This window comes from Arvicanthis niloticus, chromosome 4, assembly GCF_011762505.2.
Source record: "Arvicanthis niloticus isolate mArvNil1 chromosome 4, mArvNil1.pat.X, whole genome shotgun sequence".
Lineage (NCBI taxonomy): Eukaryota > Metazoa > Chordata > Mammalia > Rodentia > Muridae > Arvicanthis > Arvicanthis niloticus.
The window spans coordinates 116702847-116724114 of NC_047661.1; the positions used below are offsets into that span (position 1 = coordinate 116702847).

Sequence of the window (21268 nt, forward strand, 5' to 3'; positions counted from 1 at the left end):
TCTACACTGTCTCCACAAGGCTGGGCTGAGCCCAGACCACCTCATCATCCACACAGGCATGGTAGAAAAATGAGACTAATGCTTAGATTATTCAAAGGCTTTATATTTTTGGTAATGTTCAATAATGAGATGCCCACATAAATGGAAGTCTTAACCAATTAACAAACGTAGATATAAGTTGTTACCCAGGATTGCTCTTGGTATATGCGTGGCCATCCATGGTGCCTACAACTCTGCCTTCCTAGCTCCTCCTCTTCCTTCTTCTTCCTCTCCTTACTCCTCCTCTTTCTCTCCTTCCTCTTCCTCTTCCACTCCTTACTCCTCCCACCTTAGGTCCTCCCAACTTGTGGGGGAAATATGCTACTACACTCTCTCAATGTGATTCTCAGAGTAGCTGTACTAACCATTCATCATTTTGTCCTTAGCCAGTGGCTGTATTATAACTGTGCTTCCCAAACCTATTTCCTGAGCCAAAAGAGCTATAGGACCAGCACACATGGCCAGTTTGAGGCCCTTCCTGGTCTTCTGCTCCTACAGGCTCTCCTGTACACCTGAGTCCATAGCTGATTTAGAAAAATTCCATGCACTCAGATTTTCTGTAAGGACCACCACATAAATGGTCTGTGTTTTTGTTGTTGTTTGGTTGGTTGGTTTTTGTTTGTTTGTTTGTTTGTTTTTTGCATTGTCACAACTGGCATCCAGACAAATCATTATATCACAGTTATACTGCACAGGGTCTCTCCTACAGTGACTTTACTCCCACCTCTCTACCTGATATCCATAGAACCACTGTCTCTATCTCCTCTGTTCCTTTGCTGAGGATGACAAGAGTTCTTTTGGAGACCATTTCTATTTTCTAAAGATTGGCCCAGTCACATTGCACATCTTTTTTCTTATTCCTAGTCAAACTCATTAAATTATTGTATTCTAATCACATTTTAAAAGAAAACAGAACACCTGTATTAGTCTTATGAAAGGAAGCATTGAAACACAAATAAGGAAAACAGTCTCTATGAAAAAGTAGAAAAGTGATTTGCATAATATAACATTGCCCAGAGAACTTAAGCACATATTGGGTATAGGTTTGGGGTGACTGTAAGAACAAGTCTTTCATGACACACTGACTGTTCCCTTTCTTAGTAGGCATGTTTTTTTAACTGTTTAAAATTGAACTCTATTGGATGTTCTAAGTGCATGCTGTCAAATTCAATAACTGAGTTTTGTTAGCACACAGAAACAGAAACTATATAAATAGGAGAACATATCTTTAATGTTCCAGGACAGACCATTCCTACAAATCTATTTATTGGGGGCTTAGAGTGACACAGAGATATTACAGCTCTTATAGATAACACATTACAGTCTGGCATTTTTGAGTTAGACTTTTTAATGTATAGAACTGGTTTGTGTAGCCAAATTCTAGCTGTTATACAGAGTAAAATACAAGAAAGTTGCCAGGGAAACTGGAAATAAAATGAGTGGTTCAGACTTCTTGATTTTAAATTAGTTTGACTATAAACCTCGGAAATTTTAATGAATTTCTCTTAAAGTATGATATTATCTGTGAAAAAAATAGCTTGACAGAATTAGTGTTGAATCATTAAGACAATAGTCATGACACTGTAGTATAAGTGGTTAGAAATTATAAATTATTAACATTATTTTCTTATGACATTCTGCAGAGATCACACCTCAAATGATAGAGATCATGCATTACCAATGCCCAGTGTTATGCAAAGAAGCTATTAGGAAGAGAGAGAGAGAGAGAGAGAGAGAGAGAGAGAGAGAGAGAGAGAGAGAGAGAGAGAAACAGGGAGAACAGAGATGTTCCATTGTGTTTGGTTCTGGGATGAAATTTTTCTTTGTCTGCAAATTAGGGCAAGGGAGCCATAACTTTTGAGCTTCTTAGTTCTAGTTTGAAGCAGTGCAGTGATTTGATAGATTTGACCAATGATGTGGATGGTTCCATGTTTTGAATCAGCAAGTTCCTCTGCATCTATTTGAATGAAAACAAAGCATGTGGGAAAATCAGCTTCAAAACAAGTCAAGAGCTAATGGCATGAAGACGCTGTTTGTTCCATAGAGAAGATCACAAAATTCTACCCATAAAGGGAAGTATATTTAAGGTAGCATGCACCTAAACTGACAGAAAAGCAAGACTGTGCTTACAGTTTAGAAATGAAATGACACCTTTTGTCATGGATCAATACCTTGTTTGGTTGGTTGGAAGGAAGCCTTTAATATGCTGAAATGAGTTAGTTTTTTTTTAAAGGGTAATTGTCAACTTACTTCACTACTTTATTTAGTTGGAACTAAAAATGTTCTCAACTGGGAAGCCACTTTATGTTATGTCTACTTATTTATTAATCTAACAAATACCAACTCTGTCCTTTAATAAAAATGCCAAGGTGTGCATTAGTCCTTGGGATTAGAAAGTTGTTTCTGACAGGATTGCTCTTCTTAGAAAAGTTCATAGTCCAGTGGGAGAAATGATGTTGGAACAGAGAATTTCAATAAAGGGAAACAGAGAACATTTTTTCCTATAGGAAAATGGTAACTGAGTTCATTATTTTTAAAGATGGTACAAGTAAATTCCATACCCCCAAAACAAACAAACAAAATGAGAAACACCTTAAAATATCCACTAAAGAGAGCATTACAAACATGGGTAAAAACAATTTCTCTCCTACTTGATTCTCTCTCAGCGTAGAATTTTTATATCAGATGTATATTGCCATTTTATGCTTTGTTGGAAGTGTCCTATGACTATATGATTTCTTTTGTTTCTTCCACATTAGTCTTTGACTCTCAGGATTCCATCAGAGCTCCTTTATTCAATTCAAACAATTTAGTTCAGTTTAATTCAGTTCAGTGATGACTATTTATATAATAATGATATAAGAGTTCCACTTTAAGACAGACCCCTGCTCAGAAACTAGTCAAAAATCTCAGGTAATCAAGCATCCTCTTCAATGGCCAGCTGTAAGCCGGGTTTCCCATTGTCACCTACTTGAATTGTATGAAATTATGCATATAACTCATATGATTCAACGAAATACATTGCTATTTAAATCATTTCTTCTAACCATTACATAGAATGTTTATTATAAACAATATAAACATATGGACAACAGGTAAATAGGCCAAAAGTAGAAAGAAATTGGGCAAGATGTGTAGAAAACATGCAGTTTCCATGACCTTTTCTCCATGCTTCCTCTGGCTCACATCCTTCTATGACTTTCATGTGTTCTATCTCAGAAATAGTTCGCCTAAATGACAATAGGTGCACTGACCACTCACAATATACTAGTGGTTTCAGTGACATGAACTGAGGACAAATATACAATTTGTCCAACATAAGGATGGTGACAGCTTTCGTTCTCTTAAGTGAACCTAAGTATTGAGCAGTTTAGAAAGATTTATGTATATGAGTATCAAACAGTATCCTAAATAAATTTCATTATTAATTCATTCTAGAAAAGTGATAGCAGAAAGTGACACCTATCATGAAGAGAAGTTGCTTTTACTCCATGCAATCTGTCTCAATTCTTAGAACCATTACAGTGGAACATCTTTGGATAAGGGCAAATATTCCACTGTGGAAAACCTCCAAACTGAAACATTAACTAATTAGAGAGAACTTTCTCTGTGCCAGAACTTGGAGTAAGATGAACTTTACAAAGAACCATACTAACAGAACAATGAGGCGGAAGAAATGTTTAAAGAAAGAGCAGTAACTGATAATTAATATTGCCAACTCCGTTTCCATCTGCTCATTATTTAGTATCCAAAACCAACAGCTGACAGATGATGGGAAGGACATCAGATTAATAAGTGGATGAATATCTGAGCATATAAGAGCAATTGTGTTTATCACAAACTTTTGGATAAAACCTCCCTATCACAAAGAGGCTTTGATAGGGATGCAAACAAGGTGCTGTGACAGAGAGATGGAGAGGCATCACATTCTAAGTGAGTGGTCTCCTTGTCAACCAAGGTGTCTCTTTGACACTGTTGATTTTTCTGGCTTAAGCAGTATAGTTGGCTTTGATCTTCTGTGTCCTGAAGCCAATGTACCACTTTTTTTTTTCAACCCCACAACAATTTACATGCTCATGATAAATGGAAATAAGGATTAAAAGGTTTAAAGATAATAAAGTTTAAAAAACACATGATGTTTCTAAATGTTACCAAATGTTCAGGATTCTATAGTTTATAGAAAGATTATTGAGCTGATATCAAAAATATATTTAGATTTGAGAATGCAAGTAAGAGGTAACAGCAAAAGAATTTACCCCATTGGGAAGTTTCAAGGATTAGCCAATCAGCTGCTGAGCTGCAGTGAGTAGGGGAGTAGATAAATGTTATTGGTAGGTTTTAGATTAAAAATTATGTGAATTTATTGATATAATGTAAAGTGTGAGAGCCAGTGGGAAGAAAAATTAAAGGGATTAAAACAGTGAATCATTTTGGCACATCGAGTTCACCCTATTAAAATGAAAAACAGATTTCTAAACTTGTGTGTATAGAAGTAGACCTGGGCTGTTCTGAACCTTGGTCAGAGAAGCATCTTTATAGTGAGTAGTTGTCAATGGAAAGATGCATTACATATCCATGTATTAAGAATAAAACAGCATCAAACAACACACCAAGGCTCAGAAAGGATCACAGAAAATAATGGAGAAGGAATGTAACATTGGGGAAAAGGGAAGGAAGTTATGAAACATTATTCTGGTTATGGTGTGACAGTTGTGCTAATGGGCAATAGCAGCTGTAGTTTTCTGTACAAAAACAAGTCAACAAAAATTTCCTTCATCAGTAGATGTTTGCCAGGTCCCACCCCTTACTGATTAGCTTTTGTCAGCACATGGCTTCTTGGTAAGGGATGCTGCCACTGGCAAGTTTTCCATACTACCAAGGATAGACTCAAAGTCATGTAGGCATGGGCAAAACTCCCTATATCTAGTGGGTCATCAGAAAATAAAAAGACAGAATGTTGGGAAGGATGCATATTGGGTAGATTTGAGAAAATAAAGAGGAGATAATGGGGGTATATGTAATCATATTTTATTATACACCTTTATAAAAGTTTCAAGAGTAACAAATAAAATTAATGAAAAGAAAAACAAGGTGCAGTAAAAGTGAAACTAAGAGAAATTCAAACTATGTCTCTACCTTAACTTGTAGCCACATGTTTTCACCAGCTGGCTTATAAAAACAAGAATTTTGGAGGATAGTCGCATACTATTTTTCTGCCACTAGTTATGGTGTGGATAACATCTTTGCTCTGTTGTTATGCTGGAATTGGTTGCTTTGGTTACTTTTCAAAGCCTGAAAGACCACTTTGTCAAAAACACTGACTCTTCACTTTGCCTTCTTCATGTGTCTAGTAGGTGACCTTATTAATATCATATCCCCCACCCTGGTCTACACCCAGACTCTGTTGTAAATGTCTAAATATTTATCTAAGGAAAATTGATACATGTGAACAAAAATGGTTGATTTTCAACCGTCTTCCAAATACCTTAGATAATATGCTTTTTTAATCCCATCCAAGTGTCCAGAACTTTGCACCTGGAAGTTTGAATTGAACAGGGTTCTCCTCACCACGGGCTATTTTCAAATAAGCACTCTTTTACAAAATCTGCCATCTCAGTGGTTGGCATAATTGGCCCAATTTAATAATAACCCTGATTTAAGTAACTCCATTTAGTTAAGAGTACTGAGTTGTACAATGGTGTCTATAAATCTAGATGGCAGAGCTGGTATGCTACATACTTACAGGTATGCTGGGATATCTGTAATCTCAGTTGAGGCAACAGAAAATAGTGTGTATTTGAGGCAAAAAATAAAACAAATAAAACTTGGAAATTTTAAGACAAATTATCTTGCTGAAAATGAATGTAAATTCACAATGATATGAACTCATTTATTTTGTTCATGTGGGAAACACAGAGATCAAAATTCATCAAAATTCATAATAAGAAAATGCACTTCAAAATTTTCCTACTAAATATAAACTAGAGAAAACACACATAAATAAATACAAAAGCATCAAAATAAAGAAATGTTTTGGCTTACACATGCCTTGTGTTTATCTTTGGAGCTAGTTCGTTAAGGGAGGAGCTGATGTTAACAGTGGATTGATGTTCTCTAACGTAGGTAATTTAAAGTAGGTCTGTGAACAGAGAGCTCATTAAAATTGGAAATGGGGAAGCTGTTTTGTTCTGGACAAACATCTCTTAGAATCCCACAGGCACATTTATTACCCTTCTCTAATTGGTGCAAGTGTGTACTTATCACATGAAATATTACTTCTTTGGGTGATTTTATCATTAACCTTCAAAGTTAAATTTTCTTCAAATTTCTTTCAATATCCTGGCTAAGATTTTCAACCTGTTTTAATGTCAGTTTTTGCAAGACTAGAAACAGCATTTGTAAGATTTAAATGGAATTACAAAATTAAACATGAACCTATTTTTTAGGAAACTATTCACATTGTAAGAGATAAACTATCACTGAGAAGATCAAATATTTGATTTCTATAGTGTACTAAAAGCATGAAGTAGGTTAATTCATTTGAAAATAGTGTCAAGTTATACACACTCTAATGAGTTATCTGGCACCTCTGTACTGAAGTTGCAGAGGGCTGTGAGCTGCCATGTGGATGCTGGGACCTGAATTTATGTGCTCTGCAGTAGCAAAATGTGTTGTTAAAAACTGAGCAATTTCTCCATTGTATTCTTCAGTATAACTTTTAATATATCTTTTTAAGTATTTGAGTGTGGTGGTTTGAATAAAATGGCTCCCATATGCTCATAAGACTTTGCACTCTTACGAGGTATAGCCTTGTTGGAGGAAGTGTGTCACAGGGATGGGGTTTGAGGTTTTAAATGTTCAAGCCAAGTTCAGTGTTACTCTCCTTATGCTGCCTGTGGATCTAGATACAAAACTCTTCAGCTTCTTCTCCAGCACCATGCCTGCCTACAAGCCATGTTTTCCTACCATGAAGACAGTAACTAAACCTCTGAACTGTAATTCAGCCCAAGCACATGTTTCCCTTTATAAGAATTGACATGGCCACAGTGTCTCTTCACAGCAATAGAAACCCTAACTAAGATGCTGAGTTTTATTTAGTTTTACTTATTGTTCTTTTTGTAAGAAAGATATCATTCATTTTGTTAATCTAATTTTTAAGATCAACTCTTTACTTTGTAACTTCGGAATTAACTGAATAATTATTTTACTTCCTGCTGATATGTAATCCATATTTTTTAATGGTAACTTTATATAACATTTATTAAAAGTTGAGTCTTATTTTCTGATTTATTCAAATACTATTTTCTTTAAGTGGATAAATTTAGTGTATTCATATTCAATGTTACTTATAGAAAACAACATAGCCTTTCTTCAACTTATTTTCTAACTTTCTAAATCATTTTTATTAAAAATAGACACTTTTGTTTTGTTTTGTTTTTTTCGAGACAGGGTTTCTCTGTGTAGCCCTGCATGTCCTGGAACTCACTTTGTAGACCAGGCTGGCCTCAGACTCAGAAATCTGCCTGCCTTTGCCTCCTAAGTGCTGGGATTAAAGATGTGCCCCACCACTGCCTGGCTGACACTTTTCTCATACAATTATTCTGATTACAGTTTCACTTTCCTTTACTCCTCCCAGTTCTTCCTCATTTTCGCTCACTCCAGACCCACTTCCTTCCTGCCCATCATTTAAAGAGGTGCTGGCTTGTAAGTGATAACAACACAACAGGACAAAATAAAATATAATAAGCTAAAACAAAAAAATTCAACATAATAAGATAAAAATAAATATAACAAGGTAAAACTACATATATAACATTGAGGTTGAACCAGGCAAATCAACAGAAGGAAAAGAACCTAAAGAGTAGACACAAGAATCAGAGACTAACTTGTTTACACACTTAGAAGTCCCCCCAAAATATGAAGCTGATAACTATAATATATGCACGGAGGCAATGGTGCAGACCCATGTTGACCCTGTGCTTGCTGCTTCAGACTTTGTTAGTTCATATGAGCCCTGCTCATGTGATTCAGAGGGCTTTGTTCTCTGGCTGTTCTTTTCCTCTGGGTCTCTTACTCTTTCCATCTCCTCTTCCACAGAAATCCCTGAGTTAGGATTGAAAGGATTCGATAGAATTCTCTCTGTGTGTTCAGAGAACTGTCTTCCCATGTAATGCCTGGCTGTGGGTATCTATATCTGTTCCCATCTGCTTGCAAGAAGAAGGTTCTATAAAAATGTCCCAGTGAGGCTCTGTTCAATGAGTATAACCGAATAGCAATAATTAGATAAATGAACTACATTAGTAGTGTATTCTGGGTTTTACCTTATTATGTGTTGTATGTCTGTTATTCTCTTTTGCTTTGTCATGCCACAGGGCTCATGAAATTACTTTGATTATAATAAAATGTTTGAAAAGTTTAGCCACTATGGTAGAGTTCAGACATCAATTTTCTACTACTGCTCCAGCAAAATACTTTTGGCCATGATAGCAATGTACTAACTCCATGAAGCCATAAGCAAGCCCCAAATTAAAAGCTTCTTCTGATATTTCATATTAGTAGATATTTTAAAAAGTTATCATGTAACACATATATTAGATCATTAATAACACTAAGGTGGTCACTTAAAATACAGGAAGGGAAGGATGAAAGACGAGCAAGAGAAAGAGAGAATGAGATACTAATAAGAAGACTTGGGTAGTATTTTATTCTTCTGACAATTTGAATTCTTGGTATTATATTTCATAACTATGTTTTCTATTGCTAACACATTAATCTATTACTCTTGTTACAATTGTTTTGGATTTTAGTCTTTATGCTAAAAGTGTAGATCATATATGCTCCATATTTATGATACTAGAACATTTTGAAATTGAGTCAGTATTTTTAGCAGTGAGTTTACACCATCCCTTTTTTAATTAATTTTTTCTGTCTGTTTGTAAAGCATCTGATAGTACTCTTACAGGCCAGAACTGATAAAGATATATTTTTTCCAAATTTTATTGGTCTGGGATATCTTTATTCCCTCTTCATGTCTGGAGGATAACATTGCTGGGTATATTATTTTTATTTAAAGTAATTTTCCCCATATATCCTAGGACAATCTCATACCACTTATTCCTGTAATGTTTCTGCTGACATATATGCTGTTATTTAAATTGAGATATCCATATATGCAATTTGTTTCTATTTTTAGCATCCTTAACATCCTTTTCTATATTATTTACCTGGGTCACCTGAAATGTGCAATGCCTTGACAGAGATGTGAGATAACTTTGACTACTGACTTTTGACCTTCCTATACTGATATCTTTCTCTATGTTTAGGAAGCTTCATGTTATTATTTCTTTAACAGACTTTCTAGTTCTTCATTGACTTATCATTTATTTGTCCTGCTCCAGATATTTGCTCCTCTAATATTATCCAAATTGCCTGTAACCTTAATTTTCTTCTCTTTACCAATTTTATTTTTCACACATTTTATTTATTTTCTGTATATGGCAGTGTTCCTACACTGAGTCTAGAATAGGACCTTTTCTGGAGTATACATAAGGTCATAATTTTCATACATCAATTGATATTTTTGACATTTGATGCCATGTTACCTTTGCAAAGTCAGTTACTTATATTTTTGTAATGTGGAAGTTTTATGAAGAATGTGTATCTCATCTTATAAACATTTCTTCTCTTTTACAACTATGTGGCTTGTTGTAGTCAGCTGCTATGTACTGATTGTGACCATACTTAAAGACAGTTTGCCTTGGTCTGGTCCATGTACACTTCTATTTGTTACTCTAAAAGAAATGTGGTTACACCTAGAATGTACAGTTTGTGTGACAAACCTCCATCTGGGGCTGGTATGAACCAACATGCCTCAGGGATAAACCAGCGAGTCTCATTCACACTTACCAGAATGTAGTCACACACTGCAAGATTCTGCCTGGCTTTATGCTGAGACACTGTGGATGGAATAGCCTCAGGGTCCGATATACCATCTGGGGCTATGCTTAAAACAAAATTGTGCTATATTCTGGTCACAATATATACTGTGTAATGATCAATACTGATGCTATTATGAACTGTTTATTGTTGAAGGAGACTCATGACTAAAAACCATTGCCCTGAACACACAGGCTGTATTAGGTGGAACAGAAATCAGATAGACTGGATGTTCATGCCTAAATCTGCTACTCTATTCACTGGAAGTCCTTGTGGTCTTAGCAGTTATGAAGGTAGTTACTTATGTAAATAATGATTACAGTTTGTCTGTAAGAAGAGGTCATGAGAGGATCTTATTCAGCTGTCCTCTTATTCTAGCCCTTAAAATATCTATAAACTAAGTTACATTTTCACAAAACCCACTGGTCAAAACAAAAAGGAGGATTTGAAGAAACTCAAATTACTGTATTCTGCTAGTACAAATGTGAAATGCATGAAATATTAAAGAAGAAGTTTTTGTCCCTTTCTTTAAAAATTAAATCTATTCTATGTGATATTGCCCTTCCAGTCCTACATATGTATCCAATAATCTTAAAGCATTTTGTCTCCAAAATGACATTTTCTTCTCTAGTAGCCAAAATCTGAATAAAATTCATGTCCATTAAAAGATAAATTGATAAGCATCATTTGATATATCCACATTATGTAAAGCTTCCAAGAATGAAATAAATGGCTTCTGAATGCATGTAGCAACACAAATGAAATCCAAAGCCAAGTACAAAAGCAGATTAAAATACTCTATGCTCCATTTATTCAAGTGCTTAGAAAATTAAAATCAATCGCTACTGCAATAACAAAGACTAAATGCTGTCTAAGAATGAGTGAAGCAATGATAGTGAGAGACATTTTATGAAGAGGCACAGGCTAAATTTCTGGTTGTGATGGATGGATGTAGTTACTGGCTTGACCACAGTTATGTTTTCATGACTGCCACATGATATGAAGTTGCATCTTAAATATCAATGTTATTTCATAAGACAGTTCAGGTATTGAAATACATACATTTTCTCAAAGGGTGGTTAGCAGGAGAAATTATAAGGACTAATATCAGAGTTGTAGATATTAATCAAATACTATGGCATACCATTCATCAAACTAAGTAGTTTTACTCTCCCTCTAAAAGTGAAAGAAAACTATGGGCAGTTTCTGAACAAGGCATTTACTTTGTCTTGTATGCACATAGAATGTTATATTGTCAGTGTATTGAATATAGATGGGGAAGAGAATGGGGGTTTTAGAATCAGGTGTGGGGACAGACAGGAGAGATGGCCAGATGGCCATGAGAATGAATAGAAACTGAGGTGGGGAGATACGGAGCCTCTCCAGGAAGAGACAGAGACTTGGGATAAGGGAAGTGCCTAAGAATAAATGAGGATGTCCTTAGTTGTGAGTTAGAGCATTGGGATATAGAACCTGAAGAGGCCACCTTCAGTAGCCAAGCAGGAACTTCAATGGAGCAATCTATCCACAAAACTTTTGACTTCAAATCTATCCTGTTGACAAGAAATGGCAGGGAGAGTTGATACAGAGTTGATAGTAGAGACTGAAGTAATGGCCAACCAATGACAGGCCCAATTGGAGACCTATCCCACAGGCAAGCACCAGTCTGCGATGCTAATTAATGATACTCTGTTGTGCTTACAGACAAGAGTCTTTCATGGCTGTCCTTTGAGAAGCTCCACCCGACAGCTAACTGAGACAGATACAGACACCCACATCCAAACAGTAGATGCAGCTTTGGTATTCTTATGGAAGGATTCCAGCTCTGAAAGGGGAAGGAACTCCACAGGAAGATCAACAGAATCAACTAACCTGGACTCTTGGGGCTCTCAGAGACTGAACCCCCAACCGAAGAACATACGTAGCTGGACCTAGGCCTCTCTGTGCATATGTCGCATATGTGCTGCTTGTTCTTCATTGGGGTCCTGAACGACTGAAACTAGGTCTATCCCAAAAGCTGTTCCTGCATGAGGGATATTTTCTTCTAGCTGGACTACCTTGTCTGGCCTCAGTGGGAGAGGAAGCACTTAGCTTGCAGAGACATGATGTGCCAGGGTGCGGAGATACCCAGGGAGGCCCACCTGCCCAGAGGGAAAAGGGGGAATAGCAGAGTACTAGGAGAGTATGACAGGGAGGTGGGCTGTGAACAGGATGTCAAGTGAAATAAAATAATAATAATAATAATAATAATAATAATAATAATAATAAGCAATAATAATAATAAAATTTATAAAAGAATATAAGAAAAGAAAAATTGTAAAAAATTGTAAGTTTATTTTGGATATGACTTTATTCTACATACGACCAGTACAGATGGCTAGAGCAGGTGGTTAGAGAAGAATAATGGTCGAACTGGGAAGCACATTTAAAGAAAGACTCTAGAATGCTTTTCATTCATAAAAGAACAATGTAACCAATTTAGAGAATGAAAAGTGATATTTCACTTTACATGTAAAATACAATTTTGGGTAGTAGACTGAAAAAAGAACAAATTGAAATAATCTGAAAATACAATGTGGATGAATTTCTTCTTCTTCTTCTTCTTCTTCTTCTTCTTCTTCTTCTTCTTCTTCTTCTTCTTCTTCTTCTTCTTCTTCTTCTTCTTCCTCTCCTCTTCTTCCTCCTCCTCCTCCTCCTCCTCCTCCTCCTCCTCCTCCTCCTCCTCCTCCTCCTTCTCCTCCTCCTCCTTCTTCTTCTCCCTCTTCCTCTTCCTCTTTGTTGTCTTCTTCTTCTTCCCCTTCGTTCTTATAGTCATCTTCCTCTTGGTTGTGTTCATCATCTTCTTTGTCTTCATCTTCTTTTTATTCTTCCTCCTCCTCCTCCTCCTCCTCCTCCTCCTCCTCCTCCTTATGTCTTTCTCTTTCTCCTTTTGCTGTTGAGAGAAAATCATTTTCAATTGTTTTTATTTATTCTTCTCTCAACAATACATCCCAACCACAATTTGACCTCTCTCCCCACCTCACAATTTCTCACCCGAACTCCCTCCATCCTAGATCAACAGCTTCTCCATTTCCCTTCAGAAAAGAGCTGGTTAATGTAGATGAGTTTCAATCACAATGACTATAAAATAATGGACCACTTTTAATCTAGTGTATTTTAATACAGTAGGTTTCAACTGAGAATATTAAATATATTCAAAATATATTTAAAATATGCAAAAATTCAAAATATGCAAAAATAATTAAAATACAATGAATTTATAAATTAATCTACAGAGAATCTATGAATTAAAAAACTACATAATAAGAACTTTATGTCTTAATGTTTAGAGGTGAAAGAATTGTAAACATTCAATCATCTTCTTAGCTTTCCTGCTGTCCCTTACATGGGGTTCTGCCAATCTCTCACTAAAACCTTGATTTCCCTTCCTCATCTACATATTAATATTCCAGAAAAATTATAACAAGTCACTTCTGTTTTCATTATTTTTCCGGATTCACTAATGTTGTTATATAGATTCAGGCACTAAGTCCATCATGAAAAATCATAGAATTAAATCATTGAAAGATGGCAAGTAAATTTTTATGTGAACACCGAATATTATTATTACAAGAATCTTATATTTATGTATTTAGTTTGAGAATGTGTGTGTTGTGTGCATATGTATGTGCTTGTATTTACATTTGTATGACCATGCACAAACAAGGCTGTCTGAATACAATTGCCAGGTGTCAGTTCTATCTGTCCAGAGTGTGGGCCCTGAAGATCAAATTCACATCATCATAGCCCAGTTGAGTATCATCTCATCAGACATACACTGGGTATTCTTGTCTCAAAATGAATATGCATAAAATGATGTCCGGCATTTCATGTGCTATGCTCATTAGCTATATAAAATGTAACTGTCTAGTTTTCAAGAGTCTCAGTTTCCTTTTCTGTTTAAACTAGGTTTAAAAAAAAACCTGTTTTTAAAGGTTAAATCTACTAAGCAAATGTAGTTAGTAACTACAACAAATTATGTAAATTTACTAGTTTCTTCTATAAAATTTCTATTCTTCTACTCATTTCGTTTAAGTCAGGTCAAACTCATTGACTGTTATTCAAACAGACCAACAATCACAGTAAATATACACAGGAAAAAGACTTTTTCCTGCTTAGCTGAATGTATGCTGAGTACCAATAACATTTTGGGGCTCGACTGCTCCACCTAGTAATCAGATGATTGCACTTTTTTTCTAGTGAATACTTTCATTGCCATCAAGGGGAAAGAAAAAAGATCCAACGATGTGAATGTGCCTAAGTTTTTTTGTACTGAAATGAACATGCTTTCCTTCTACTTACAGCTTACTTTTAAAAGAAGGATATGAACTGAGCAGCAAGAAACATGGGAAATATAGGTACACAATTAGATATCTGATGAGCAGTCAATGTCTCTGTTTTACCAAAATCACCACTATTCACTTAGAACACCAAATGCTTATTTAATTTTTTGACATATTCATTTTCTTTCCTCTTTCCCCAGATGATATTTTAAGAAAGCATTTTTTTAGCTATAACTTTTCTAAGGCAGTTTTCTTCCTTTATACAATTACCATTGATCCAGTGAATATGGAATCTAAAGTTAGTTATACTAAATATGTTATATTTTTCCCACACCTACATTTTTTCCATTCTAAGTATGACAACTTGAATTCTATGATGCAGTTTTAACTCTACCTATATGGAGTTATGTAGACCCTAGACAATAAAGAGTCAGCATACTGCAAGCAAGTTGATCCTCACTCAGAAGCCAGTCACAAGTCATTCGTTGTAAAATAAATATACTTCTGGTTTGTGTACAGTTAGAGATCCCTATGCTTCTACTAGAATTTTATGATCTGTTATGATAGCTCCCAGAAATCAGGGTAACATTTGTTTATATTTACTATTGTCTCCTGAACATTGTAACGGTTTGGGCATCCCCCCATCTTGTTAATTATATATTGCATATACTATGTATATTATGTATATTCACCAACCTTTAATCTCTCTACATGCCATTTCATGGAGGTTCCATTATAGAGATATGGTGGGTTAAATGTTATCTTACAGATTATTTTCTATACATACAGGTTGGAAATGAAGAAAAATGCTTTGTCTTTTTTATGTGCTTTTGCCCCTCGTGCAATAATCCCATTTGAAACTCAAGTCATTTCATCATACTCTGAATGGCTTAGATTTTGTTTCAAGAACTCCGGACTAAAGCAAATAATAAAATACAATCTTTCTTATTAGCCATCACTTAGGCAGTAACAGGATTGTGGAAATTGAGATTTAGAAGCTGGAGAGATGATACATCTTAATTAGGCATAACTGTTGCGTAGTATTGAGACTTTAGATGAATACACTATGTCTACTGTATCCACTTTAGTGCTTCTAAAGTTATTATAACTACATCTTTGCTATTTTCTTCAGAACAATAATCTTTTTCTCTTGTCTCCTACGTTTGGAGTAATAATTCAGTAGACATTGACTAGAATGAGTGAGAAAACACACTGTGACCTTGTGGTGATGAATACCGTGCCTGGAAGTGATGCACCCAGTCTCCACTTATAACTTGCCAGTCAGACTCATTGAACAAGCCTTAAAACTATGAAAACACAGTCTCTCCTGACATCATCTCTATTTCATTTTGTAGACTCTGCATCCTATATTTTCACATTGGTTATCAAATTTTAATTAAATACTTACTAAAGAACAAGAATATTATTCCACCACCAGTTTACCGTTTTTTCATGTTGTACTCATATTCTTTTCTTAAATGGTTTGGAGTCAAGGTTGTGGTTCTTATGGCTTTCAAATGACACATAATAAGGAGATGCATAAGTGTTAAGTTTCACTGAGAGGCGCTCAGTCAATTCTGTAAATACTACTCTTTTTATATTAACTGCCTTCTTTTCTAATTATGCAGTACTTGAATAAAGGATTAGTAGCAAAGTGTGAATGTATTGATAAAAAAGAAATTGGAAATGAGTCCATGTTAGCTGCTTTTTTTCCTAAGGTTTTTCTGGCTACTCCCATTCAGAATTTTCATTTAAACTAAAGACATAACACTGAACACCTTAAATAGCTATACATCTTAAACAAGTAGGTAATCTCTTGCTTTGAACCATATCAGCTATGGAAAGCTGTTTTTTTTTTCATTTTTAGAAAAGCAAATTTTGTTTTTGAAAGTTACAAGGGGATTATTTAGTTCTTTGGAGTCTAATTTTTTGAGTTCTTTGTATATGTTGAATATTTGCCCTCTATAGGATGTAGGATTGGTAAGGATCTTTTCCTAATCTGTTGGTTGCCATTTTGTCCTATTGACAGTGTCTTTTGCCTTACAGAAGCTTTGCAATTTTATGAGGTCCCATTTGTCAATTGTTGATCTTAGAGCATGAGCCATTGGAATTCTGTTCAGGAAATTTTCTCTGTGTTCATGTGTTCAAGTCTCTTCCCCAGTCTCTCTTGTATTAGTTTCAGGGTATCTGGTTTTATGTGGAGGTTCTTGATAGACTTGGACTTGAGCTTTGTACAAGGAGATAAGAATGGATCTATTTGGATCCTTCTACATTCTGATCTCCTGTTAAAACAGCACCATTTGTTGAAAATGCTGTCTTTTTTCCCACTGGATGGTTTTAGACTCCAGGGAAATAAATAACCCTATTTAAAAATGGGGTACAGAACTGAAGAAAAAATTCTCAACTGAAGAATACCAAATGGCTGAGAAGAACCTAAAAAAATGTTCACCATTCTTACTCATCAGGGAAATGCAAATCAAAACAACCCTGAGATTCTACCTCACACTAGTCAAAATGTCTAAGATCAAAACTCAAGTGATAGCAGATGCTGGCAAGGATGTGGAGAAAGAGGAGCACTCCTCCATTGTGGTGGAATTGCAAGCTGGTACAACCACTATGAAAATCAGTCTGGAGGTTCCTCAGAAAATTGGACATACTAACTACCTCAGGACCCAGCTATACCATTCCTGAGAATATACCCAAACTATATTTCAACATATAACAAGGATACATGTTCCACTATGTTCATAGCAGCCATATTTATAGTAGCCAGAAGCTGGAAAGAATCCAGATGTCCTTCAACAGAGGGATAGATTCAGAAAATGTGGTACATTTACACAATGGAGTACTACTCAGCTATTAAAAACAATGAATTCACAGACCACATGAAAATCAAGAATGAAGACCATAGTGTAGATACTTCAGTCTTTCTTAGAAAGGTGAACAAAATATTCATGGGAAGAAATACAGAGATATTGTGTGGAGCAGAATCTGAAGAAAAGGCCATCCAGAAACTGTCAAACCTGGGGATCTATCTCAAATACAGACACCAAACACAGACACTATTGTGGATGCCAAGTGTTTGCTGACAGGAGTCTGATATGACACCCATGTCTACTGAGAGGCTCTGCCAGAGCCTTTGAAATAAAAAGGCAGATGCTTACAGCCAACCACTGGACTGAGCAAGGAGTCCCCAATGGAGGAGTTAGAGAAAGGACTGAAGGAGCTGAAAGGGTTGGCAACTCGTTGAAAAAACAACAATATCAACCAACCAGACAACCCAGAGCTACCAGGGACTAAACCACCAACTAAAAAGTACACATGGAGAAACCCTTGGCTACAGCCGCCTATGTAGCAGAGAATGGTCTTGTTGGACATCAATAGGAAGAGAGGCCCTTGGTTCTGTAAAGGCTCAATGCCCCAGTGTAGGGGATGCCATGGCGGGGAGGTGGGAGTGGGTTGCTGGGTTGGAGAGCACGCTCATAGAAGCAGGGAGAGGGAGGATGGGATGGGGGTTTCCAGAGAGGTAGCTGAGAAAGGGGATAGCATTTGATAAATAAATAAAATATCCAATGAAAAAGAAAGTTATAAGAACAATTAGAAAGTGGAGTCTATTAAGAACTTTTCATTTCAACGTGACACACACAGAAAATGACTTTCAGAAATTTGGTCTCTTCCTTTAGACACTGAATTTGGACATGTCTATTGTGTGTGTATACATAGACTCCTATACGATGTGCCCTATTCACTATAAAGCAAACTAATGGAACAACCTGACCTCAGACTTTAACTTTTAGAATGTCCTGCTTATGGAAATAATATTTTTCTTTAAGAATTTATGTTATTAGGCATGTTTTATTTTAGAAGTAGGGATTTTGCTGTAGAAAATGACAAAGTTTACTGATACAGTGTCATTAAGGAAACAAAATATATTTTTTACCTTTGCCAAATATGCAAAGTGAGTCAGTCTTGATTAGGGGTTATAAAACTGGATTACTGGATTGAACTAGATGTAGATGTAGTATTTCTCAAACTACACATAAGAATCAATGGTTTATTTTCTCATTGCTATTGAATTGCAGAGGGCTATTGTTTTAGATTCATTACATACATCTTTCCACATGGTGAGACAATAATGACTCCAATTTACTTGTGATTGAGACTACTTCCTAGTCATTTAGGCTTTTACTACTGGAGGGTAAACAGGATCACAAGGGTAGATCAGGTTTTGTTATCTAAAAGGAATACTCATCCTTATCATAGGCAAGTTGGTTGTTGTAACATGGTAAAGCTAGGGAGTACCACACGTAGGAACATTAGTCAGTATGACACTAAAGTAAAGACTTACAGCTGAGAAAAATTAAGTATTAGTTACTTTGAAAATAAAGTTTCAGATGATCCCCACAGGTAAGGAATCCCTAATTACAGATAGTTATAAGGGATAGAAGAAATTACAAGTTGTAGGGTTATTTAGATTGATCAGCTAAAAAGAGAGACATGGCTGGAGGAAAGTTATTTATATATTTATCTTCTGGTTCTGTATATTGACTAAATTTATGCTGCTTCTTTCTTTCTTTGTTGAGATATTTTAGACAGAATATATTAATTTTCTAATATTTATTCTTAGCTAAGCTTAATAGCTATCCCAGTGCATTTATTAAACTAGAAGGAAAAAGAACAATCTCTACCATGTTCTGTCATTAAAACTTGTGTATCATCTCATTTGTGTGAAAGATATTCTTAGTTTTAGAAAGACACATAGTGTTATTAACCACTGTTCAGGACTCTAAGAATGAAAATAGCTTTATAAATACCAAAATTGTTGAACTATAATAGAAACAAATTTCTGAATACACAGTACCCATTCTAACTTCCTTCTATGACACAATAGCTATAAATTTCTTTTTCTCCAATGTGAACATAGAATTTCAAATATAATCTACAGAATATACAGCTTACTTCAGGAAACTGCATTTGCAGCTAAATCTTGTGGGGAAGGGGCAGAGCTCAAGCATCTGTTTAGCATATGACTACTACAGGAGTCAGAGTGTGAATCAGTAGCATCACAGTGCTCTATATAGCTTCCTTGCCAATCAAAAAAAGGAACAGCAGCATTTCTAAGCGGCTCGGTTCTGAAGGGTATTTTGGTAATAGTTCCCAAAATATCGGGCCAGAGACAGCTGTTTCTTCAGCTCCTCTTGAATTTCTGCAAGTATTTAATGATCTCCAGTAAGTTCATCTGCTAACAAAAAGCAAATGAATTCTATTCTCTGTGACTGAACCCTGAATCATATATTAACTGAGTGCTTAATACTAATTGCAATAATCTCAACTCAGAATAAAAGAGCACAGAATTGATGATGTTTTTAATTACAATACATTTTTAAATACCATGCTATAACCTTATATTGAACTTTAAAAATTGCTGATGTTGTATTTTCTGTGACTAACAGAAAACCTGTGAATAAAATAATGATGTTCATGGGATAAGAGTGAATAATTTTCAAATGCTGTCTCTGTGCCAAATAGGAAACCAGACACATCAATAGTATGAGATAGAAATAATTATCTTTGTTATACTGATAAGTCACTTGAAGGCCAAAGAGTTTAAATTATGTGTAAAAGCCATAAAATGGGAAAGTCAGACATGTTACCCTACAGGTTTATTTAAATTTTCAGTCCATTCTATTCTCCTCCCAAGCTATACATGCAATCATTTAAAATTATAGAGTAGAAATTATGAATAATAAAACCAATGTACCTGAGATGTTCATTTTTCTGCATCCAATTTTTAACTTTACCACCAGTTTAAAGTTCATTTGCAAGAAAGCAAAATGAAAGTTTGTATATTAAGCAACAAGAATATTTAAATAGTATTGTATTCTTAATAAATTCTGTGCAATGTGCTTTGAACCTCTTTACCCCTTAATATAACCCCTTCCCTAGTCAATCTCTCTAACCTCCTCTCCTTCTTACCCAACGTTGAGGTTCCTCCTTGTCCTCCTCCTCATTCTTCTCAATCTGCTTCCATACACCACGATCTCCAGTTTGTGTGGGCCAGGCTAGTTGTAGAAGTGGGGCCTGCCCTACTGTGTAGTTGAACTACTATGGGTAACTTTATTAAAAAGACAAACAATAAATGAATAACAACAACAAAAAAAAAAAAAAAAAAAAAACCTGACACTTTCTCCTCAAGCAGTTCTCAAATACCAATAACTTTTCAGTTAGTGGTGAGATTTTGTGTCTATTTTTCCCTGTCTCTGCCAGGATTTTGTCTGGCTGGAGAACTTGTAAATGTTCTCCATGCTGTCACAACTCTCATGTTCAACTGAACTGTTGTGTTTGAGAAACTCTGTTCCTATTACTTCTGACTTGTGTAACCTTTCTGTTCCTCTTCAATGAACAGTCCGAGGAAGTGGGCGACAACTGCGACATAGGCTCCATTTTTGGTTTGGTTGCCCCACAGACTATTATTCTGTGCCCGATGACAAGTTGAAGGTCTCTTTGTCAGTCACTGGCTACTACAAAAGAAGCTTCTCTGATGGGAGACTGAGAGATGTCTTAATCTATGAGGGTAACAATAAAGCAATACAAGTCATTGTAATGCTCTGCACAATTAGTAGAATAATAATATTAGATTGTCTCCTTAGATACTTATAGCTTGCTATCTAGCCACAAGTTCTTGTCCCCTTTAATGACAGTGCTATGTATAGTCTATATCTCACAAATCTGGTCTTAAATCTAGTCACAAGCTGGTTGATCACTTCCATAGCTTTTGTACTACGTTTGCATCAGTAGTAGTAGCTCTCGTTGTGTTAGAAGGTGTTATATAGGCTACTACAGTTGAAAATTAATTATCAAACTTATCCAGCTGTGAACTCAACAAACTCTACCAATAACTGACAATAGCAGTAAAATATTTGATTTTTCTTTCTAGTATATTTTCAAAGTTTATGGGAATAAAATTAAAA

The 21268-nt window shown here is 35.5% G+C and overlaps 1 long non-coding RNA gene and 1 pseudogene across 1 annotated transcript; both read right to left on the reverse strand.

Annotated features, from left to right (window-relative positions):
• Positions 1-363: 363 nt before the first annotated feature.
• LOC117707450 (Parkinson disease protein 7 homolog pseudogene) lies at positions 364-847 on the reverse strand (annotated as a pseudogene).
• Positions 848-12858: 12011 nt separating this feature from the next.
• On the reverse strand, positions 12859-20457 carry LOC143441923 (uncharacterized). The gene is made up of 2 exons (XR_013109675.1): positions 20274-20457; positions 12859-12907 (listed from the first exon to the last, which is right to left on the reverse strand). It is a non-coding gene; the product is annotated as an uncharacterized LOC143441923 (long non-coding RNA).
• Positions 20458-21268: the final 811 nt, after the last annotated feature.